This window comes from Zosterops lateralis (assembly GCF_965231275.1).
Source record: "Zosterops lateralis genome assembly, chromosome: Z".
NCBI classification, from domain to species: Eukaryota; Metazoa; Chordata; class Aves; order Passeriformes; family Zosteropidae; genus Zosterops; species Zosterops lateralis.
Genome location: NC_139800.1, coordinates 34,822,950 through 34,847,901, shown reverse-complemented (window position 1 = coordinate 34,847,901; position 24,952 = coordinate 34,822,950). Strand labels below are relative to the sequence as shown.

Below are 24,952 nucleotides of genomic sequence, written 5' to 3'. Positions count from 1 at the left end.
CCACATTTTCATTTACAGATTCGCTTAGGGAAAGATGGCTAATTTTCCTTACTCTTTACATACAGTTTTCATGAGGCAGAATTTATTTGGAACACATTACTGAGCGTATTTCCTTATATTTCCTTATTTTTCTTACGCAGTTTAGGTGTAAGAGATAAGAGATCACAGAAATCATTAAGATCAGCAAGCTACTTAGGCATATATTTTCTGGCTACATTAAGATTCTAGATAGAGTGACATCAATTAAATTCCATTTTTATTTGATCTGTGTGATTAGCTGTGAGATAAGGATCCAGTAGGAAAAGTAGAAAGACTTTATATTCACCTCCATGTACAGAGGTACATGTACTTTTTGATTAGCTGATCAGCACTGGTTGCTATTTCTGTAAAGCTCAGAAACTGCATGGATGGTATTAAAACATGTTTTTTGAGCAAATGGCTGAGGTTTCCAGTCACAGCATTTCAAAATAGTTCATATTTCTGATGAACAACTGGCCTTTTGAAAAAAAAGGCAATGCAAAGTCATCCACATACTAACCAAAAAATTTCGTTTCCCTTCTCCCATATTTTTTGTGTGTCCTCCCTTCCCCAGATATAAATTACAATTTAAATATATATATTTAAATACAAACAAATAAGAAGCAAAGCCACATTGAGAAGAGTTTATTTTCCCCCTCGGGAACTCCTTCTTTCCATAGCTTGTAAGCACAGCTACAAAAGTAGTATATTAGGAAATTATGTATTTTAAATTGTATGGTTACTCTTTGTGACATACTAGTGATACGTTGTTCTTGCTTCAAACTAGTGATACTTTTAGTGCAACACCTAAGAAAAAAGGGTCAAAATATTTATGACGCTTCCCAAACATGTAGCCTGCTCTTTGCTCAAAGATCTCAAGTTGTGATGGAGTACGAGGGTATGCACGTATCAAAGGGACTAGTTCCTGAAATTGCCAGAGTGCCCAAAAGAAGAAGGGGATGGGCCATTCCTCCTGAACTACCCATGCCACACTACAGCCTCCATAGGGGGCAGCCAGGCAGCTGCTCCAGCTCATTTTCCAGGTTTCTTGGATACTTCTGGCCATCTAACCCAGCCAAAAATTGCACTGGTTGTGAACCTCCCACATTTCCTCTTTTCTCTAAGAAATTATTTTTCTCATATCAACTGATTGAATGTGTTGTTCTCATGACCTTGCAAAAGATTCACTGTGTGTCTTACTTGGGGAATAAAGATGGGATGTAACAATCTTCTCTGAGTCACTGGTGGTTAGAAACATCCCTGACACTCAATCAGTGGTCATTACCTAAGCAGACCTCCAAGAACACCAGATTTTTTGTTCTAAAGTCAGTGAAATACTTTAGTTTTCTGATTAAATTCAGAGTTTGAGCATAATCTAGGAAAACACTAAATAAACTAGCAAGCATGAGATCCAGACCTACTGTTGAAGTTTAATAATCTTCACATGAAAACTCACTAGAAACCAATAACTTACCACCATACACCTGCATTTTTATTTTATTCACCTTTTTCCATATTCACAGCTTTGTCAGAAGTTAATGAAAGTTACCCAGTTCCTAATTAACCTCTGTTCATAAAAATACTGCATATGCTAATTAAAAAGAAACTGAAAAAAGAAAAGAAAGGAAAAAAAGAAGCTTATTCTTATTTCCTTTCCTTCTTTGAGGTGGTCTTGAAAACCCATCTGTTCTGGGAAGTACTCCACCTGTGAGCAGTTGCCTCCCTGGCTCCTGCTCTATTTGCTTGTGTGCCTTAAATCGGAAATTCTTTGCCAACAGGTCTGCTAATCACTTATTATGCTGCCTTTATTGGAGGTGGCTGTATTTACACTAATAGCACTACTAGTTCTGTATTGTTCAGTGTCACAAATAAAGAAATGTGCTATGAAACTGCCCAGCAGCCCACTGTGAGTCTTGTAACACAACTTCCCAGCAGTCAAATTGCAGCAATCATACTCATGCAATGGTAGTTGTGAACAGAAGTCATGACACCAGCAATGGTGATGACAGTATGTCAGGTTATTTTTTTTTTCTTTTGCTATAACAGAAAGCAGTAGAAATTAATTTGGCAGTCTCTTATTGTGTGTTTTCTGTTTCAATTATACACACAGCTTACTTAGGCAGAGTAATAATATAACCACACTGCTTTGCTCAACACGTGAGATAGCTTAGTGATTAGAAAACAAGGAGAAAAGTCACAAGGGACTAAGTCCTGTGATTGCTGGAGTCAAAGGAAAAAACCCTATTGGTTTTAATGGAAAAGCGTAAAGCCTGTGGAATGTAACCCACAACTCCGAAATAAATTGATTAGTACTAGACATTAGTATTTTGCCTTTTATACTTCAGTATTATTATCATCAACATGACAGGGGAAAAAGTCAAGCTTTTGACTTTGATTGTAAAACTGGACCTTTTTTTGCTATGATTAGGACTTATTACCATGACCTGTATGATATTCCAGTGGTTTGGTTATAGCTTTGATCATCCATCATCTAGTGAAACATTATACCTTATTTGACTATGTTTCCTATGGTATACAGGAAAACAAATAGCAAACCTGAGATGGCAAGAGAGTCTTAACAGAGGTATTATCCAATGTTTAAATAAAACAAATAATGAAATACAACATTTTAAATAATGGAACCATTCTGTTTCAAAATGGGAAACAGATTCCTGTGGGACATACCTAAAGCATATATTCCATGTGGGTAAAGAATATAGCTGTCTATGAAACAGATCAAAATTATAAAAGCAGCCATCTAATCAGACCACTCAGTAGATAACAATTTCACTCTGATAACTACATTAAATCTTTAATTACAGAGTCACAGTAGACAATTCAATGTAATTGCAAAACACCTTGCAGCAGCAAGATGTCTCTCTCAACATCAACTAAGAAAGCTATAGTTTAATAGCCACTTACTGTTTTATAAATCTGATAAGAGTAGTACTTGATGATTCCCAACAAGTTATTTAACCTTTGGATGATGACTGCCTGCCTCAGACAACAGGATGTATCCTCTGCAAGAAAAAATGATAGCTGCGCATCATGTTCTTGGAATGGGTTATAAACTGAAAGGGTTTTAAATCTTTTTAAAATCAGTTGCTGAAAATATAGCAGTACTACTTGAGAAACACACTTTGCTACAACTGTACACATTCCCTTTTGTTAATCAAGGCTTGTCTGCAGAAGATACAAGCTTATGTCCTTTGTGCTACTTGCACACTTACACTCTTTCTGCTTGTCTTTTTAGCCATGATAGCCTCATATCTTCAGAAGCACTAACAGCTTGGAGGCAACATCATACTACTTCTTTTAAGCATTTCCTGAGTGCTGCCCACTGGAATTGGGGTTTGGGCTATTGAGCAGCCCCTCTTCCAACCTCTAGTCCAGGATACTACCTGTGGTCCCCAGCAGGTAGGTGCTGTTTAAGCAATACAGGGTACACGTAGTCACTCTGTTCACATGCTTCTCTGACAGCCTTCTTGATCCCAGCAAGGATCCTAGTTGTGCCATCCTATTTCTCCCTTGTGTCATTTCTCCTGCTCACTTTCCCCTAACTCTTTGTGCAGTGCCACATAAGATAGAAATGTTGTGAGGATTTTGCATAGCCCATGTATCCCGGGAGAACATCTGCTGTTTTGCTTGTGGGTCTTCTGTGCACACCTATGTGTGTGCAGAATTTACTGTGCAGCTTATTTCCTATGATTATGTAAAGAAATTTCATTACTAAGATCTGAGGAACCCATGGACAAAAAAACTCCAAAGCAATACAAACCAAAAACCCAAACCCACAAAACAAACCACTCCATCAAAACAAAACAAAACAAAACAAAACAAAACAAAACAAAACAACCAAAAAATACCCCAAACCCCATGTCATCTCAGGCACGCAAACACTGCAAAATGAAATGTATCACTATTTTGAAAATTTCTGCCTTTCTCTCTTGTAAACATCTGCAACACCAACACAATTAAAATATATACTCCCAAAAACACAAAGCAGTTTCAGGGTGCTTAAGGGAGAGCTGCTCACAAGAGCGGTGCCATGGCAACTGAAAATCTGCCACCTCCTATAAAACCTGGAGGTGAGACAGGCAGGGAGGAGCCAGGACTCTGCAGAAGACCAGGAGAAGCAGCAGCACCTGGCATGTGCAGGGGCATGGCACTTGCAGCTGTGCATCTAATGATCTCACTGTCCATGGAACTCTGCATCAGACAAAACTACAGGATCACTGTCTTCATATCCCTGCTGATGGGATTACTGTGGGACCATGGTAATAATCCTGTTTTGACTTTAAATTGGAATTTTAAGGACTAAATTTAAACATTTAGATATTCACACTTTACTACATAGAATTTAGCTTGATGGCCTCATAAGAAGTCCCTGTGTGGGACTCCATGTCCCTCAGGTAGTCAGACTAAATGAGTATTATTTCAGAAATTTTGCCTCCAAACTGAATACTTCATACTTCATACTTCACGCTTCATACAATACTGAAATTCTGAATACTTCAAAATTATTCAAAATTATGTCACTCCACCACTCTACCACTACAGCCTTTGCTGATTAGTTGTGCCTGATGACTGGGATAATAGTCTATCGTTTTTCCAGAAGACACAAGATTATGTTTATATTGAGAGTAAAAGTGGATTTTTCCTCTGCTTGTTTCCCTGTTATGCTTACTTCCTGTGTTAGGAAAATGATGCTTTGTGCCAAAGCTTTGCTCTCCCAGTAAAGCTGCTAGTCTCCTTTGTGGTATTCAGTTCCCTACTTATTAACTTTTGAAAATGGTGGGATTTATTGGAAAATTAAAGTTACCCAGTTCCTATTTTACCTGAAACAAGATGTTTCACTATCTACTCTATGCCAATTACACTTGCTGAACATTTGGGAAATGTAACAAGACATTGGCTACCTTGAGCTGAGCTTGGGGAGGAAAGAAACATAAATCTTGAATATCTCAAGGCTGCCTTTATTTTCATAAATATTTTCTGTTTTCCCAAAGCAAGTAGGTTTCTCTAGGCGCTTCCATGCACCTATGCAAAGAAGGGTTTAAAGGCCATCTAAATGAAATCACAGAATCACAGAATCAATTAGGTTGGACAAGACCTTGGAGATCATCCAACCTATGAAATGTGCACTCTTTGTAGTCTTCTTACATGCAGCTCAGTGACACCACAAGAAGAAATGGAGAAGAAAAAAACACAGGTTACAGTTAATTTTCAGAGTTATTACCTTGGATATCAAAATACTGTGTTTTATAAGATGTATCAGTAAAGTCATGATCATTTCAGTCTTTTCATCCCTTTCACCTGCTTCTCTAAATTATGAATCTGAGGTTTTATGTTATCTTAATGCACAGCAGTGAAATTCCATTCTGACTAAAAACCCCTAATTTTGAGATGAGTTTATTTTTGTTTATACCAGTAAGCAGAAGGATAAAGAAGTTTTCAATGTTCTGTCCTCTGATGTGAGATGTAACCTCCCTTTACCTTACAGGGAGTGCCGTGAGTTTATCAAACCGTAAAATCTGAGCTTTGCCTTTCTGAAGAATCAATCTCAAAATCCATTGTTTTGCCTTGTGTACATGTTCTCCCCTGGAGAGTCTGTATCATACTGCAGTAGGACTTTGCTTTATGTGTCTGAAAACAGGACTTACAGTCACACATGCCTGTGAACACCTGCCACTTCATAACAACTCATTTTTCCTTTGGGAGGAAAAAAAAAAAAAATAATAAAAAAAAAGACATGGGAGAATGGAAAAATATTTCCCACAACCTCCATACAGTTTAGAAAAGAAACAGGATTTTAAACTGGATTTGAACTTTGTCCAGGTTTAAAAGGTAAAGCAGCTCTTAGAGTCAGGGATTCTGGGAGAACTCCCCTGCTGTTAAAAGGCAGTTGGAATGAAACTCTCCCTGTATGAGAGAGGGTATAACATCAGTATCATTGCAGTCCTGGTTAATTATATAATCACACAGCTCTTCCATGCAGACAAGTCTTATACTGAGTCAAAGTACAAGTTTACATGTACAAGATGAGAGGGTTCAAGCCTTTAATCAGATTATTGGCAGCAATTATTCAAGCCTTTCTTATTCCTTTTCAGTTTTCTTAATTTATTTGCAGCTCTAGCTGCAAATACTGTGATCTACTGTATTTGTCATATGTGAGGTCTAGGCATTCTGAAATAAAGGGGTTTTTTCATTTGTCATGTTAATTTGAGCTTAATGGTATCTGCCAAGTAGTAGAGATACAAAAAGGTGGGCCAAAATAGTCCCAGCTTCTCTGCAATTGGGGAGTTACAGGACAGTTAATTAATTACATAATGCTATTGATAGCAACAACAACAATACACTGCTTCTACATTTTCTTTTTCCCTATCCTACCCCTCTTTCTCTTTCTGTCTCCCAGTCTTTTCTTTCATTTCCATTTTCACTTTTCCTACTGCTATTTTTTTCTCTTATTTACCCAATCTCCCCTGCTAAATTTCCTTTTAGTAACACAGTTGTATCTCTTATTTATAGCCAGTGCCATAAAATGTTGGTTAATAAGGCAATAGGATAAAATTGCAACAAGACAGATGGCTACTTACACACTATTTTAAGTAACTACTTACTAGAAACTTTTCAAATTTCAAATTCTTTCTATAAGATGAAGAAGAAATTAGACAAATATGTGCATACAGTTTAAAATATGCCTAAGAGAGCTGCTTGTCAAAGGATTTGCCAAATGTTGAGTACACTTTAGACGGGGTCTGGGGACCAAATTTCACATGACTCGCAGATAGGTGATGAGAGCATATGACAGAAAACTGGGCTTCTTAAGGTGGCCTGAGCTCACTTCTTTAGACCCTTTAAAGACATAAATGGCTGTCTAAAGTTAGACACTTAATGAAGAGAGGATGTAGCCCATCTTTCCTCCCAAAAGATTATTTAGACTATTTGTACAGATAAGGACCTGGGCAAAAGTAAACTTGTTAGGAAAGAGATTGATGAGGGAATTTGACAAAGAGTCTGTTTTAGTGGTTGCAACACTGCATGTGACTTCACTGCGAAAGTGACCTGATCTTTACAATTTCCTTTGAAAAGGGACTGTGCATTTAACCTGAAGTGAAACTGATGTTCTGCAAGAACTGTTGCTGTAGCTGGTAAATTCTTAATGTGTTCCCTGCTTGCTGTGTGTGCTTTATCACTCTTGCTCTGACAGAGCCAATATGGAGATGATACTCTTTCTAATCTTTCGAACTGTACTTACATATCTTTGCTATGCTCTGAGTGCTCATATAAAGGCTGTTCCCTAAAGTGACTACTGATGTTGAATTATTTAGAAAGAGCAACTGCAAGCATTATTCTGCTCTTTCAGTTGTGCAGCCTAAGCCTTATTAGCTGTTGTTCAATTAAAAATAATTTTCCACAGACTAAAGACTACAGCACTTCTGCATACATTCTCAGGGTTTTCTCAATGCTAAATCATATGTGCAAAATGCTTCATGTTTGTGTATATGGTCTTTCCTTAATCTGATTTTAAAAAGAGACTCTCCTCAACATACACACATCCCTTTTCATGTGGAATTTTCTCGACCTCTCCCCTCTTAACACTAATGATCAGAAATCTTGGGAACGAGGTCATGGGTTTAGCAGTGGGTATTAATTTCTGGCTCAGTAGCTCAAAAGCATCCCTAAGTAAATAACACCTTTAGATTACTGTGTGAATGGATGCTAATGGTACTTATTCTGATTTTTCCTGTTACGATGCTGAGCACCAAATTCCCAATCCTTTGTTCCGTTTAAATGATCAATTCACTACTCAGAAGAATTAAATCCTTCAGAGCGATACCTCTTTGGCAGGGGTATACAGGTACACAGTACTCTGACTATTTAACATGTCATTTTTCCTGAATAAATAAATAATTCTACTTCTATCTGTGTAAAGCCAGTAGGTACATTTAGTTCTAGGAATCAAAGAACAACAATTCAGATTCACTTTTTTTTTCTGAAATTTTATCAAGTGGAAACTTGCTGAGGGATTAAATAGCAATCTTGTAACTTTCGTTGTCAGACTTATTTGATGACTAATATCACTCACAGAAGAGAATTGGAGATGGAAGAAAATGAATGTATAGATTATAATAATCAGTGCCCTTATTTCTCTATTCAAGACTTTTAGCTGTAATAAATTGTAATAAGGATATATTTTGGATTTTACATTTGAGTCTCTGGTCTGCCTTTAAGAGACAAAAAATAACCCTTGGGCAAGACATTCAGCTAATGTAAAAATCTAGATCAAAATTATCATAACTTATGTTTGCTGTATTTATATTATGGGTTTGGTATTTTCACAGAACTCCATTTTCTTTTGGGTTTGATCCCACCAAAATAATTGAGGATTTTGCTATCAGTTTTAATAATAGAATGTCCAAATCCTTAGTGGCCTGAAAAATCCATAAAGAGAAAAATAAACTTTTCAATCCCTCCAAATCTTTATTTTTTAAAGTTATTTCTGTCTTGCAATAAGTGCTGTTGTATATAAGATTGCTCCAGCCATAATCCCTTAGATATTTGCTGAAAAACTTAAAAGACATTGATTTTGTTGAGCCAGACTCTCAACGAATTTGTCAGTATGCCAAATGGGAACTGTCACCAAAAGCATTCTACCACCAAACTGCTGACTCAGATACGTCAGATTGCACTATGGGTATGATAAAGTAATGTTTTTATTTAGCATGGTGATGTAATTCAAACACAGTTTGAAGAAGGGAGTTTTACAAATTATTATAGCAATTTCAAAATTATTATGAAAGCAAAATCACATAATGGATCAGGTTGGAAAGGACTGAAGGGGGTCACCTGGTCCAACCTCCCTGTTCAACCTGGATCATCCCAGAACACATGGCACAGGATTGTGTTCAGACAGTTCTTGAATATCTCTAGTGAGGGAGACTCCACACCCTCTCTGTTTAATTGTTCCAGTGCTTGGTCACTGCACAGTAAAGAATTTCTTCCTCATGTTCAGGTGGAGCTTCCTGTGTGTCAGTTTGTGCCCATTGCCTCTTGTCCTGTTGTTTGGCACCACTGAGCAGAGCCTGGATCCATCTGCAGATACCTCCCTTTAGACATTCACAGACGTTGATGAAGTCCCCTCTCAGTCATCTCTGCTCAAGACTGAACAGGTCCAGCTCCCTCAGCCTTTCCTCCCAAGAGAGATGCTCCAGTTCCCAACCATCTTTGTCACTCCACTGGACCAGCTCCAGCAGCTCTGTGTCTCTCTGGTCCTGAGGAGCCCAGAACTGGACACAGCATGCCAGATGTGCCCCACCAGGGCTGAGTAGAGGGGCAGGATCAGCTCCCCAACCTGCTGGCAATGCTCTTCCTGATGCACCCCAAGACACCAATGACCTTTCTGGCCATAAGCCCACACTGCTGCCTCATAGGCAGCTTACTGTCCACTAATAAGTAATAACTAATGAAGAAGTCAACAAAACAATTCAAAGCACTTAAGATGTTTCTTACTTCAGCAATTACTTTTGAAACACAAAATGATCCTAAAGAAAAAATGTTATGGCAACATTCTGATCCTGTGTGGCTTTTTAACTTTCAGTTGAGTGTTTGTAGTAAGATTTTCTTGACTTCTTGTGCTAATGGACTATCACTAAATATACTAACACCAAGGAATGACTAGACTTAATCAAATAAACTTCCTAAACATGGTGGGAGGATGTTGGGGTTCTTTGTGGTTTTTTGGGGGGTTGGGGTTTTTTGTGTGTGTGTGTGTGGGAAATACTAACAAACAATATTTACTACATAGTTTCAAGTGGGAAAAGATGCATGATAACAAACACAGTTTATATAGCTTGGTTTTGACCCTTTCATTTCATAGGAGTGAATATCAGCTTATTCACTGCCAAACATGAAACGACCATGGCAGCATGGGCATTGCTACCTTAAGAAACATAAATTGAAATGAAAATTTGACATAATCTGAAAATATCTCCTAAGAAAATGATGGTCTGAAATATAGTGTAGCAAATTTTTGGATGACAAATAAAACTAGAATCCTGCTGCCTTTAGCACTACAGAACTGAGAGGAAAATGTGTCATCCCATCTCTGAAAAAAAACCAAACAAACCAGACCTAGTATTTAAGTGGTTAGGAATTTAAGAGGAAGTAAATTTGGAATTTCAGTTTATGGAAACATTGACCTGAAAGAAGTGAACTAACTTACAACTTCAGAACCCTTGCTCTCCCCCCAACTCCACATCCTGCTTTTCATTGTCTGGCAAATATCTTTCAGCTAACACACGATAATCACTTACAAACTTAAAGATTGAATTCAAGGTAATCAGTCTTCCTATGGATTTCACTTGGGACAGTTGGATATGCGAATTATTAATTAGAACACTACAAGAGGAAAACATCTGTTGTTAAATATGTTAAGTGCTATTGTTCTATCTAACGTTTTTCATTATTAGAAGGTTAAGCAGATTGAAAGTTCTCTACAGATCTGGGGACATGATCTACAATGCTGAAGAATCTAACCTATAGTTAAGTAAGTCCCAAAAGTTTAAATGATCAGTTTAGATTCATTGTCCTGTTTGCATGAACACCAAAGCAGATAAAGATGATAATCTATAACCCAAACAAGCAATTGTGGCATCTTTTAATACACACATATTTATATACATATATATACTACAAGCTCAACATTCCTATGTATGGAAAGCTGTGCAATGTTGAACTTCATGATGCTTCATTGCAGGGTCTCCTTCACAGCTGTCCAGGCAAGCAAGTTCTCTTTTTTGCATGAATTTTGGTTTTACACAGTGCCAGGCATTTAGCAGCAAAAATTTTAAGATACATTTTGTAAGTCTTTTTTTAAGTAGAAGCTGACAAACTCTTTTCAATAGTGAAAGTAAGAAGCATTTGGGCTTCTGGTTACTTTTATCACTTTGAGAAAGAAAGTGAAATACTAACAGGAGCTGTTTCCAAGTACAAAGTTCAAAGAAGGGAGTTACCATTAAAAAGTCCTTGGAGATTTCCCATTTAGTCATTGTTCACTGCTCCACCCACATAGCCAACATGGTTTATGAAGCATAAGGGAAATAAATAAACTTGCACACCCTTAACCTAACGAGAATTGAATATTTCATAGAAGAAAAGTGGAGTAGATTGACCAGAGAGGTTGTGGAACCTCCTGCCCTGGACATATTCCAGAACCGTCTGGACACAATTCTGTGCCATATGCTCTGGGATGCCCCTGCTTGTGGCAGGATGCACAGGATGCAGGATGCAGGATGTCTCCCTGTGGTCTTTTCCAACATGACCCATTCTCTGACTCTGAGAAGGCAAAAGGTACATGAATCCATAACACTTAACTTTGAGACACTATATTTCTACAAGTCAAAATAAAAGCTGCAATACTTGGTAGCTGTTTATGGTTAAAAACATCACTCAATAGAAAACTTTGCAGAATACAGGAATCAGCTGAAAAAATAATGATCATTAAGGACAGAAAAAGAATCAAAACCTAAATAATTGCAAAACCTGAAATACTGATAAGTATGAAAAAACCCCAGTGACACAAGTTTTCAAAGTTTTATGTAGAGTTTTACGTAGATCTTTTGAAGTCTTTCTACTGATAATTAATTCTTCAGTACTCTGTATGTGGGAGTAGTAGTGCAGTTTTCTTCTGTTTGAAATTATTACAAAGATTAGTCCATTTTCTATTTCATAAAAGCAGTTACAGCTTAAGAGAGAAAGTTCAAGGATCTACAAGCATATATGATAAAAAGCCCAATGTTATCTCAGACTCACTAAACATAGGTAGTATATTCAAGATTTAGGTGATTTATCCAAGTAAGCAATACAGCCATGAGAGCTGTACTTACATATAATCTAGAATTTCTCCCCATGCTTGTGCGCTATAGGAACCCCTGCAACAAAAAGGTATTTTTTGAATGAGTCATGTAAAAAAGCTCTTTTATAAATTCAGGCTTTAGCAAAGCAGTGGCAGCTCAAGAGCAAAGTTTGGATTGATCTTGATTATGCAGGATCATTGTAGTTATTTGTATTGGGGTTTTTTATCATAATGACAACCATATTCCTCCTAAATGATCATAAATATTGTGTGATGTATTCCTGCAGACCCATGCCTGCTTATCAGTTAGTTCTTATTTCTATGAGAAATCCACAGCAAGTTAGTGGGGCCATATAAACAAATGGGAAATCAACCCTGATGACTGAAAGTGTTAGTAGGAATCAGAAAATGGCCCTTTCTTTGCTCACAAACCCAGTGACAATCACTTTATTAGAAAAGTGTTTTTGCAGTAAAAATAACCTTGCTCTGAGGTACACATGGATACCTTCATTCTCATTTGGCTGAGTCTCTACATGTACTTACAGGATATACTGATTTGAAAGATGAAAATCGAAGCAAGAAGACATTACCTATTACAACCAGGCCAGTAGTAGGTGACGACATTCTGTTATTTTACTTCTGTATAGCTGAAGAAAGTCTAACACCTTGAACATACCTGGTGAAAGAAACAGCGGTTTCGTTCCTTACAGATTTCTTTAAAATCTTTTGTCTCTTACGGTCTTGATTGCTCTTTTCTCCTGATGGTGTAATTCACATCAAATGAAGACGAGTTTTCTTTTAGTGTATGAAGAACTCAAATGAAATTTGGAAAGCAAGAGTACTAACAAGAATGTGAGCCTGGAATATTTATTTTCAATAAATGAAGTAGGTTCCTTAATAGCCAGGTGATTTTAGGTGGACATCCAATTTTTAGACATGCACCATTAATTTTTCCTGGCCGCTTCTTCAAATTAATCTTCAATTTTAGGCTACAGAGAGATTAATTCTATTCATGACTGTAAAATAAATAAATTCTGAACTTTTCTCTGCATTTCAATGTTTCTTTTCTCTGAAAGTTGTTCATAAATAGCATCTGAATATCAATAAAAAGTGAGTGATAACACAGAAAAACTCAGCAGAAATATTCAGTCTAAAATTATACCATTATCTATAGCAAAATGAATGGGTTAAAGAGAAAAATTTCTTCTGACATAATCTAAACATAATCTAACATTCTAACATAATCATATTCCAGTGTTTTCAGGAGATATCCTAATCAGAAGTATGGTAAAAGCTAGCAATTTTGTCATGTGTGCAACTCAGGAATATATAGTCAAATTTTTTCCCATAGTTCTTCAATGACTTTTGCATGGAGACACATTTTCAGCATCTTTGTCCCACTACCTTTGACAGTCTTCTGTTCAGACACCAAGTTCTGAATCCACAGAGATCACTGAATAACAGATTAGTAGCAAAAATTTTTGAAGCATCGTGACAATTGTCTCAGTTATAAAACGTTTTCCAGGTGTACAGTTTCAATGTTGGGAGTTTCAATGGATGGAGTCAAAAGAAGAATCAAACACTCCAAAACAAATTTTCCTGAATATGCTGGATTTTAGTCAGAGGAGGAGAAGGAATTCTGAATTCTTACAAACTTGTTTCATGTCCCTCTGGTTTTGCCTGTTCTGCTATGCTTATTAATTTTTTTTCCTTCTTTTGCGACTGAAAACAATTGCTAACACTTTTTTCTTTTAGCATTTTCCACAGACTTAGAAGCAGTAGATTGCTAACTACAGAACATTTGCTTGTTTGATGCCTAATGCAGCATCTAATGCGAGTACAGTATGCCTAATTATCACAATTTACAGGTGCTGAAAGACATTGCATTTGGAGCCCTGCCTGTGTAGGATGGCCCTTTGCCTGGGCTGATTAAGCTGCCTGTGTGACTCTGTTGTATCTGGTACCAGAGTCCCCTTCAGTGTATTTGACTGGCCCCCACACTGCTTGTGCTGGGCCACAGAGACAGGAGATAGCCTTGGCACAGAAATACAGTGTACCAACATTTGCTCTCCCATACAATGATATCATATAGCAATAGAAAGAGAAATACACTGCAACTCTGTTTCTGTGCAGTTATAAAGGAATTTATCTGGAAGAAAAAGTTCATGTAGGTTTGGTCTCTACCTCTATCCAGAAGAGGATATGTCTCATCATTTAGAACTTCTATTTAGCTAGGGAATAATGCAATATTTTCTAGTCCTGGTACTAACTGATAAAGACCCACGCTTTGAACATATTTCTGAAATAAGTGCAACAGAACTTGCATGTAATTGCAAAAGCAACTCTGTGTTTTGAGATAGTAAGATATCATACTGCTATCTGAGCTATCCACTTCTGAATACTCTTAGAAACAGAATTTTCTTTCCCTCTGCCATATATATGAGCACAGCTTTGCACACCTGTGCACCTCAAGAGCAGGATTTTATCAGTAAAATGGTGCCAACACCCATTAAAAATGCACTGTGTCTCAAGGTTAAGTTCTCTAACATGAATCCTGAGTATATTTTTCTCTAAAGAATAGATACTCTTTAAATAGAAAAATCACGAAACAGCACTGAGAGACTAAAACCAGATGATTCACTATCAGAGGGGGAAGAACCCCAACCATGGGAGAAATCTCTCTACATGGAAGATGTTGCAGTGACATTAGATTTCCCTGAAAGACAGTCTTTCTCCACCAGATAGTAAACTGGGAGTTTTATACTTTATTTTCAGAGAAACTTGAAGCATGCACTCCGACCATCATACTTCAATTCAATGTCTTTATGAGAAAATGCATCTTTGAGAGGGAGAAAGCCACAAATACCAGAGGAAGTCTGCAGGGTGCATGCTACAGACCAATACCTAATTTTGCTGATTTGGTTGTTTGGTTTGTGTCATAATACATTTTGTAGAATTAAAGATGCAAATATATACTCTAAATTTCATTTTCCAGATTACTTCAGATATGAAGCAGAATTCTTATACTCCAGATAAGGCAACTTATTGTGAATTAATGACTGTATAATTAGTGGACATGTAAAATCTTTATAAATGCAGTCTCAGTTTAAATCTGATGGGTTTTTTTAAAGGTGAATTCAAATAATCTTTCTGTCTAAAATGATGTTACTACAGCCATTACTTATTGGGGATTGAAGGAGAGACGGGAAGACTGACCATGATCAGAATCCGATTTTACTCAGGTTTTCCAAGAACTTATATACCATTGCAGTAAGGTTAATAATTTCTACAACAATAATTAGGTTAAAAGATCATACAAACAACTCATACATTTTTCAACATATTCAACGTAGGGGGTTGATTGAATCTTCTTCTTTAAGCAGGTTTCTAATCCCATCTTCTCATGAGCTCAAAGTTCTGTTTGTCCTCTCCAAGGCATCCTAGTCACCAGACTAGATATGCTAATTAAGTCTGTCTCACTCTCGTGAATCCCCACAATTACTCTGTTATGTTAAAGAGTATGAAGCTAGAAGACTAGTCAGGAAAACATTCAGACAACATTTACTCTAACATTTTACTTATTTTTTCCCCTTCCATGAACCAGTTTGCAACTATATACTCTAAGCAATGAAACTAGCAGGAAATGAAAGACTGCTTTAGAATTTCTCCATTACTGTTATTCTGCGGGAATTTCTAGTGATTAGATCAATTCAGTTGCATGCCCTGAATAACTCCGGGAAGCAGAACTGATGCCATCTAGTTTTTGACAGCTAGGAGAGCTCAACACTGCTCAGTTTTCAAGCAAACATGTGGCAAAACATAGCTAACTGCCAGAACTTTGTATGCTCTCTGTTTGGCAGTGCTGGGATTTTTAACTCATGCAAATGCTTCTCTCATTTTCACATCCAGGTTGTAAAAACCTCTTTTTTCTTACATACAATTTTCTTTGTGGACTTGTCTTAGATTATGTTATTCTCTTCAGGAAAACAGGAAATAATGGCAACACTCCAACTACAAGTTGTTAGCATGCTCTGCAGTCTCACAGTTACAAGAACAATTGAAAAAATACAGCTTATTGCAGAACTGTTCATTAAGTAGCACAAATGCAGGGATATGGCTAAAAGGATGGGGTCATGGCTGAGAAATCCAGAAATACTGAATCTATCTGTAATCTCACTTGTATGAAAGCTGAAGAAAGTGATTAATGGAGGAAACAGTTTCCCACCTTTCAAAAAGCACACCTGTTCTGTTTAGAATAATAATGTCAACAGTACAAGGATGATAGTTTTGTTCAATGGAAGAGATCAGGATGATAGATTTGTCAACTTGTAGACAAAATTTGTCTAAATTACTGTGGGTCATGCGAGTAGCTGTATGAAGAGCTCTCTGATTTCTACAGCAAAACTGAGTGACTAGTTCTGCTCAGTTATCTAAATTGCTCATGGAGTGAAAAACAAATTAAAAATAAAACTGCAGAAGGGTAGGATGACACGAGCAATCTTTCTTAGATACCAAATACTCATTATCATCTGAAAGCAGTCATCAGAAGTCTAAGTAATTCCTATCAAATAAGGTGTGTTTTCTTAAAAGCATTTAGGACACTTTTAAAAGGCCTCCTGCCTTGTTCTGCTTTGTTTTCAGCAACCAAAAAGCTTCAGGCTTCGTGTTGGCATTTTAATATGACATAACTCACCTCTTCTTGATATATAAGTATGAAAGAATATAAATCTGTAATTACTAGACAGAAAGCAGAAAATGTCCTTCAGACAAATATAAGAAGCTAATAAATTTTAATCCCCTGTAAAACGTGTCCTTAATGACCATGATCAAAATTATTTTAATATATACCCTTTTATTATATTCATAAGCTGATCAAATCAGTAGAAGTGGAAAACTGTGTGGTTCTGGTTTTTAATATAATTTTGCTCACTTGTGGTGAGACAGGAACATAGTAACAAAAATTGCTTATTTTAATTAACAGATGAAATAGAAGTCTTTGTAGTTCCATGCATTTATAGAGGAAAAAAATCTCACCAAATTAACATATCACAGAACTGTTTGTCTTGAAACAGCATGCTACATTTTACCTCATGGATAAGTTATGGTCTGGAGAGAGACTTTTGATTCAAAGTATTTCATTACCCACTGCTACTCAGAAGACTCTAAGCAGCAGCTCTTACTGCGTTTGCAGGTTTCTAGAAATCCTTTCAGAAGTTTCTTTTTAAGGCTGAAGAAAGTAGATCTTCATATGTGTAACTTTACAACTTTCCTTCAAAAATTGGTCCATGCTTACCGGATATGTAAAACCTAAGGAAATTAAGAATGAAATTACTAATGTGGGCCCAAAATATTATCTGTGCCTATGCTGGACTCTGTACTCTGAACTTCCACAGATAGTAGCTCAGATCAATACCAGTTCACGGATTTCAAGACAAAAAAAAATTACTTGGATTATCTGATCTCACTCGTCTGGTAGAGACAACTAGAACTCTAGTATCCTGCAGTGACTGAGAACTCTGTACTGCTGTCCTTATGCAAAAGTTTTGACAAAGTGAAGACTCAAGAAAAATGTTAAATATTCTGCATTGTCAAAATGATACAGCTGCAACTACTGACAGTTTCATCAAAATTCATCACAGAGCTGTGCACCACTGGCTTCCTGGTAGCATAAACTGGTTTAAACATGACATACAATAAGGTTTCTCCCCACACCATCAAGAATGTAAGTTGTGCAGGCAAAAAAAGGTAAAAACTCATCAGCATAAAGCTAATTCCCATAAATTGTCTGAAAGAGTCTCAACCAGAAAAACATGTTTATACCAGATCATCGCTCTGCCACAGTGTTTTTGATCTGGATCTAGGATATTGTTAATACATGTCTTCAGTCACACATACGTAAAAGTAAATAACAATATTTTTCCCATCTCAGATATTTTGTGGAATAAAAAAACATTGCTATGGGATCTCATAAATGTCCTATATACAAACATCATAATCAATCCCATCAAACAGTGATTATGCAAAGAAGAAAAGTGTTTTTGATTACCCCCAAAGCTCCAGATTTTCTGCAGTTACCTCACTAGCTCGTATGCTATAAGCAGCATAACAGGGAATTCAGTATAGAATTTTGGCTTGGGAAGGGTTATTGCTCTTTAGAGTAGTTAGATTTGTGCTGGAAACAAGTGTTGATAACTCAAGGATGTTTTTGTTACTGCTGAGCAGTGTTTAGACAGCATCACACACAGCCTTTATTGCTCCTCACTGAACCTGACCAACAAGGTGCACAAGAAGTTGGGAGGGGACACAGTCAGAAACACTGACCCAAGGGATTCAATATACCATGGTGCCATGCTTGGCATATAAAGCTGGGGGAAGAAGAGGGAAGGAACCTTCATGTTGAGTGTGATGGTGTTTGTCTTCCCAAGTCAGTGTTACACTGATGGAGCGCTTTTTTTCTGGGAGGGTTTAACACTTGCCTGCCCACAGGAAATGAGGGCGTGTCTTGTCTTGCTTTGCTTATGTGCACAGCTTTTGCTTTACTTATTAAACTGTCCTTAGCTCATAGTTTTCTTAATTTTACTTTTCCGGTTCCATCTTCCCTCTCCCACTCCGAGGGGCAGCAAGTGAGTGGCACTTGGTTGCCAGCTGGAGATAAACCATGACAAGGGCAATCTATCAAAATGACAATTGCAGAAAATTAGGTTGTAACAACCAACCTACTACCACAACTACTGGCAACTCCTGTCCTATCTGTGTAGTTTTCGTACACCTGTGTGTAGCTGGCAGGCCCCAGAGCACTATAAGGAGACCCTGGGAGTGTGAGGAGAAAAACATGGTCATGGAGATTCATAACTTGTCATTTACTGAGGGTTTACTTATATAGCATTGTTACAGGGTACATGCAGGTGTGGAAAAAATTGTTCAGATACCTGTTAGGATCAGCACAAAGAGAAAGAAGAAACTTTCTCTTACTTTAGGATGCTTTTTCAAAAGTAGAGTAGTCAGAAGTTCTGCCCACTCTTGGAACAGGGCCTGGGACTTGGTATTGCCTGTTCACCATATATAACCAGTGTCACTGCTATCTGCAGTTCTTAAAACTTCCTTTGCAAGAGTTCTGTAGTCTTGCCTGTTGAGGCAAAATATAACATGAAACAGTTCACTTTAAAAATCCAAAAGGAAGTTTTGAGAAGACCTGATAGTATTAGATTATTCTCATCTTCCATTTTTCCATCTTGAAAATACTCATACAACCAGAAGCTAGTTAAAGTTGTAGATTCTGAATACATTAAAAAGAAATGCCAACCACTCTAAAGATTCAGAGCTGAGCCAGATGGCACATCTGACTGCAATCTATATGAGCCACTGTACTCCTACTGCTGTGAAAACCAGAAACTGAAGCATCAGTGGATGAAGCTAGTTTACCAGGAATCTCTCTTGTGGCTCTGACCTACAGCAGCCACTGTCTCTAAGTGGTGTGACTATTGCACATAGGTTTGAGTAAACACATGAAAAGCATTTCATAAATACCATGGAAGATAAAAAACAGAGTGAAATAAGGACCTTGAACAAAATGGAAGAAAAATGGAAGCGGAACATTGAAATGCTATGTTATTTCTTCTCTGTAACACGGCGGGCACACAATAGTTCCTTCTGTGCTTGGAATTCAATGTGCATGAGTCAGCCTGTCCGATATCAGCAATTACAGCTATAAATGCAGAGCTATTATGCACTCATGTTGTGTAGCTTGGGAGTAGTCTATTCTACCAGGAACAAAAAGGTCTTGAGCAGCTTAGGGTTCTTAACCATTCTCAAGCAGCAAGCAGGCAGTCAACTGTGCAGCCTTGCTTCACACAGCAGGACTTCAGCCCCAGCACTCTGCTCCCTGGGGAAGAGCCCAGGGTCCTGTAGGAGAGACATTCTCTTGCATGCAGCAGTGTTGCAGATGAAGTCCCAGTAACCTCCCATTTCCATCAGCAGGAAACCTTTGCACATTTTTTCCTCACAGCTTTCTTTCCACAGTCATTCATTTAAGCTGATTTATAGCCTTCTTCACTTCTTGTCCTCCTCCTCAATTCTTCCCCCTCAATTTTTCCCGGAGGCCTGAGAAACTTAAACATGGAAAGTACATGTTGGGGGAATTAAAAATCTGGATTTTTTTGCCTTCTCAGCATGGATGGGAATGACCAGGTGGATGCTGCCAGTGGCTACTCTTTTGTGGTCCTGCTCAGTGTGCATATCTGCTGCTGGCTGGCCCAAAAGCAGCTTGATGTGAGAAACAGAACTCAGAGCTCATATGCGATGAATAAAGAGAAACAAAATGAGAGGCAAGGAAGGTGACCCTCTGGCCCAGGCCGACAGGCTCAGCCCTGAACAGGGGTTGAGAAGAGGGGCTAAGACAGGCTGAGAAAGCTGGAGCTGTTCAGCCTGCAGGAGAGAAGGTTGCAGGTCTCATAGCAACCTTCCAGCGTCTGAAGGAGGCCACAGGGAAGCCGGAGATGAACTCTTTGTCAGGAAGAGAGATAAGATGAAGAGTAATGGGTACAAATTAAAAGAGAGGAAATTTAGTTAGGAAGAAATTTTTTAGTGTGAGCAGTGGAGCCGGAGCCCCTCCGTCACACAGGGGCCAACAGGTGGTCACTCCTGGCGCACCACCACGGCCCCGGCACGGCCCCAGGGCGGCACGGAGCCGGCACGGCCCCGCCAGCCGCGTCTCCGGCGGGCCCCGCACCACCGAGCGCAGCCGCTCGCCCCCCGAGCTGCCAAGGGGCTCCCCGAGCGCCCCGCCCGCAGGGCAGCGAGCGGCGGCCGGCCGGGAGGACGCGCCGAACGCCCCCCGAGCGCCCCACCGCCGCTCCCCCGGGCCGGGCGGGCGGGAGGATCCGCCGGCGGGAGGAGCCGTCCCTGGACACCGCCTCCCGCCGTCATCTGCCGCTGGAGGTGAGCGAGCGCGGCAGAGCCGGCCAGGGGCGCCGGGGGCGGCGGGTGGGTGCCGCTCTCGGGCCTGGCAGTGCTCGGCAGGCGCCGGCGGCCAGGGGACGGCCAGGGGACGGCCAGGGGGCGGCCCGCAGTCCCGGTCCCGGTCCCGTCCGGCCGCGGACAGCGCGGAGCTCGCCCTGCCCTGCCCTGCCCCGCCGGGTGTCCCCTGCCGGGGGCGGGCGATCGCGGCGTGCCCGGGACTGCGGCGCGGGCTCTCCGGGTTTGTCTGGTTCTGTTTTTGTGCTGCTGAGGTCGGCCCCGGGGAGGAGGGCTGGCGGGAAGGGGGCGGGGGCCGGGCCGGGCTGGGGCAGGGGCTCCTGTCCCCCCCGAGCCCCGCCGGCACCCGGGGCCTGAAGGGCCGGCCGAAAACGTGTCTCCTTCCCGTGCGGTGTATGTGTTTGTGTCCGTCTGTCTGTCTTCGTTTGGGAGGAGGAGATTTTTCTGATAACTTCCATGGACTTTTAAGTCTCTTAATTGTGGGATTGAAGCACTTCAAGGAAAAAGAGCAGCCCCAGTGTGAGGGAGTGGGGGGAGGTGGGTTCCTGCACACCTGAGGCGCTGGCCATTCCGGGGCTGAACTCTGCCGCAGCCGAAGGGGCTGTCCAGGTGCGCAGCCCATCCCCTGGAGGTCCGGCTGGACGCTGCGGGGAGAGCGGGGCTGGGCTGAGACATTTCTGCCCAAGGCGCTGATGTTGCTGAATAGCGTCCGATAGCAGGAAAGTCTTTAAATAGCAAACTAACCTGTTAGTACCATAAAATGACTTCTGCAAAGTAGCAATCTCTCCAATACCTTGCCTAGGTGATCGGAGGGTTTGGGGTTATCCTCTGACCCCCTCTTTTCTCTTTAATGTTGTCTCTTATAAGCTAAGCTATGGTACATGCTGTTGCTTTAGGAAAACTTGGTATCTATGTTGTTATCTCTCCCTAAGGAAATGTAAACAGACTCATTTCATGTTGCTTCTGAAAGGATATTGCTTAAGGTGAAGAAACAGTTTGTTTGTTCCTTCTGTTTTGTTAGAGAGTCATGTATTTATTTAGAGGATTTTACACTAACGTTTGGATAGCATCAGGTGAAGAGGGTTTTAGATCAATTTTAAAACCACAGAAATCCTTCTTAAAATAAACCTAATATAAGGAGCATTGGAAGTTCTGAAATTTATGAATGTGTATTGGAGCGCCCACGGGGCTTTTTTATGGAGCAATGTAAATTTATAGGATATTTATCTCATGGTTTATTATGATGGAGATACTTTATAATGAAGTTCATTAAATTGTGTCTCAAAATTCTTCCATCTTCAAAGCGGAGAATACATGTTCTGATGAATGCCTAATGTAGTTGTTATTCTGACTCTTCCAAAACATAAATAATACCTGATTTGTCCCATCTCTTTCTCCACCCAAATATTTTTTCCTGTCCATTAACTATTGGGTTTTTTCCTTATAGCCATTTCGAAACTGATTCAGAAACCCCAAAATTTAACACAAGTATTCAAATCTCTTTTGTTTTTAAAGATCAGTGTCCAATAATTAATTTATTGGGAGAAAATAAAACAAGATTGTAAAAATGTTCCTCTTAATTATTTTTATTTTGCTGTATTACATCTCTTTCCTTGATTCTTCCCTACCTACAGTTAGATTAAACATGGAGTTGAAAATCATGTTCTAAGTCTAGGAATTGATCCTTAAGCCATTAAAAGCAGTAGGAGGTTTATTTCTCCAAGTGTATTGGGTCCTAATTAAAGGCTGTCTCTAGTTATATTTTTGGATATTCTTGATATTGGAAGAATTGAAACATATGCCTAAGAATAAACATTTGTTCACATGTTTTACTATAATAGGGTGTGTTTGTGGAGTGGTGTTGATTTCTCTCTTTCTCATCTAGCCTGTAGGGTGCAAAAGGCTTTCTTTTTTTCACTTTTGACAGCAGTAGAATGAGTTAGAAACTATAAAAACTGCTTTCTATGTGGTCATGTAATGTGCTCCATGTACTGTTGAAAATGTGCTAACTGATTCTTGCAGTCCTGAATGTACTGTGCCTAATCAGTGTGTTTGTATTCTGTGTAACCAAAGTGCATTAGGTGTGTTGGCATCCTTGGCTACTTTGGAGTAGAAACTGGCAACAACCTTTCTTTGGGCATCTGGTTACTAGGCACTACCTCCCCCTTTCCCCCCGGATCATGTTTGGTTTTAAGGGTAGATGGGGGCTGGCGCAGCTTCCATGCCCTTTTCAGCACTCTGCACAGTACAGTGCTGTCTAGCAATTGCTGAGAGCCTGCCCAAAGTTTTGTCTTACACAGTGATTGAAGAATGTATACTTGGTGTCACAGTGTGATTTCTCTTTCTTCTGTGAAACGTGACCTGCTTAGTGGATAAGGGAAGGGCTGTGGATGTAGGCTACCTGGACTTTACTGAAACCTTTGATACTGTCTCCCACAGCATTCCCCTGGAGAAACTGGCAACTCACAGCTTGTCCAGCTGCTCTCTCTGCTGGTTAAAACAACTGGCTTGATGGCCAGGCTCAGAGAGTGGTGGTAAATGCAATTACATCCAACTGGTGGCTGGTCACAAGAGATGTTTCCCAGGGCTTAGTAAATATTTAAGATTTTTATTGGTGATCTGGATGAGAGGATTGAGTATACCCTCAGTAAATTTTCAGGTAACACCAAGCTGGGTGGGAATGTTGATCTGCTTGAGGATAGAAAGGCTCTGCAGAGGGATCTGGACAGGCTGGACTGATGGGCAAGGCCAGGGGTATGAGGTTCAACATGCCATACCAGGTCCTGCACTTGGGTCACAACAGCTCCATCAAGTGCTACAGGCTGGTGCAGAGTGGCTGGAAGGGTTCCAGCAGAAAAGGGCCTGGGAGTGCTGGTCAACAGCAGCTGAATATGAGCCAGTGTGTGGCCAAGAAGGCCAGTGACATGTATCAGCAATGGTGTGTAACAGTGTATCATGCCTGTATCAGCAATGGTGTGGCCAGCCCGAGCAGGGCAGGGATTGTCCCCCTGTACTCAGCACTGCTGAGGCCACACCTCAAATCCTGTGCTCAGTTCTGGGCCCCTCACTGCAGGACAGACATTGAGGTGCTGGAGTGTGTCCAGAGAAGCGGAACAGAGATAGAGAAGGGTCTGGAACACAAGTCTTGTGGGGCATGGCTGAAGAAGCTGGGGTTGTTTATTCTGGAGAAAAGGAAGATCAGGGGAATGCAAGGGTGGCCGAAAGGAGGGTGTAGCCAAGTGAGGGTCATTTTATTCTCCCAGGTAATAAGCAATTGGGCAAGAGGAAAAAGCTTTAAGCTGCACTAAGGGAGATTTAGATAAGGTATTAAGAAAAATTTCTTCACTGGAAGGGTGGTCAGATGTTGGAGAAGAGTGCCCAGGGGAGTGGTTGACTCATCATGCCTGGATGCATGCAAAAGATATGTAGACAGAGATCAGTGATGGATTTGGCACAGTCAGGTAAACAGCTGGACTCTGTGACCTTAAGTGCCTTTTCCAACCTAAATGATTCTATGATTCTACTGCTTGTAGTTATGTGATGCCGAATTTGAAATTTATATATTGTAGAAGATAAAAAGCAAACTTCAGTGATCTGGCAAAATAAAATGTGCATTTAGGAGCATATTGATGAGCAGTTGGGTACATGTTTTATTGATTAAGACCCCATGTTGCTTAATAGCAAGCTCTACATCAGTTAACTGCAACGGAATGCTTTCTTTAGTTAAGTCTTTGCTGGCAGTAGCAAGCAGGAGTTGGGGATATGGTCTTCATGTCTTCCCTGCTGGACATCCTGCCTTTCAGTGCTGGGTACAGTTTAGACCATTCCTTCTCTAAGTGTGATTTGTATTTCAGTCAGTTTTGTACTGTCACTAGTTATGGGCTCACACTACTGACACTCTGAATTTTATTTTCTCTAAATAGATAAAGTATCTGATTTGTCATTTCTAATTCCTGCTGTAGTTACGTGGTCACGTGTTGTCTTATTCTTCACATTTGTACAGTCCTGAAAGAGCCTTTTTCCGCATATATGAGCAAAAAACTTGAAGTCCTTCAGTGAGCAAGAAGTTCCATTTTTTTACATTCCCTCTTCATTCTCTAGTTG

The 24,952-nt window shown here is 39.7% G+C and overlaps 1 protein-coding gene across 3 annotated transcripts in view; it reads left to right on the top strand.

Moving 5' to 3' along the window:
* The first annotated feature begins 20,783 nt into the window (after nucleotides 1–20,783).
* The window catches only part of PIP5K1B (phosphatidylinositol-4-phosphate 5-kinase type 1 beta), a 100,207-nt gene continuing 96,038 nt past the window's right edge, over nucleotides 20,784–24,952 (top strand). For all 3 annotated transcript variants that reach the window (XR_014592543.1, XM_083884131.1, XM_083884129.1), the window contains exon 1: nucleotides 20,784–20,812. The gene's annotated coding sequence lies outside the window, so the exon portion shown is untranslated. The remainder of the gene's footprint in view (nucleotides 20,813–24,952) is intronic.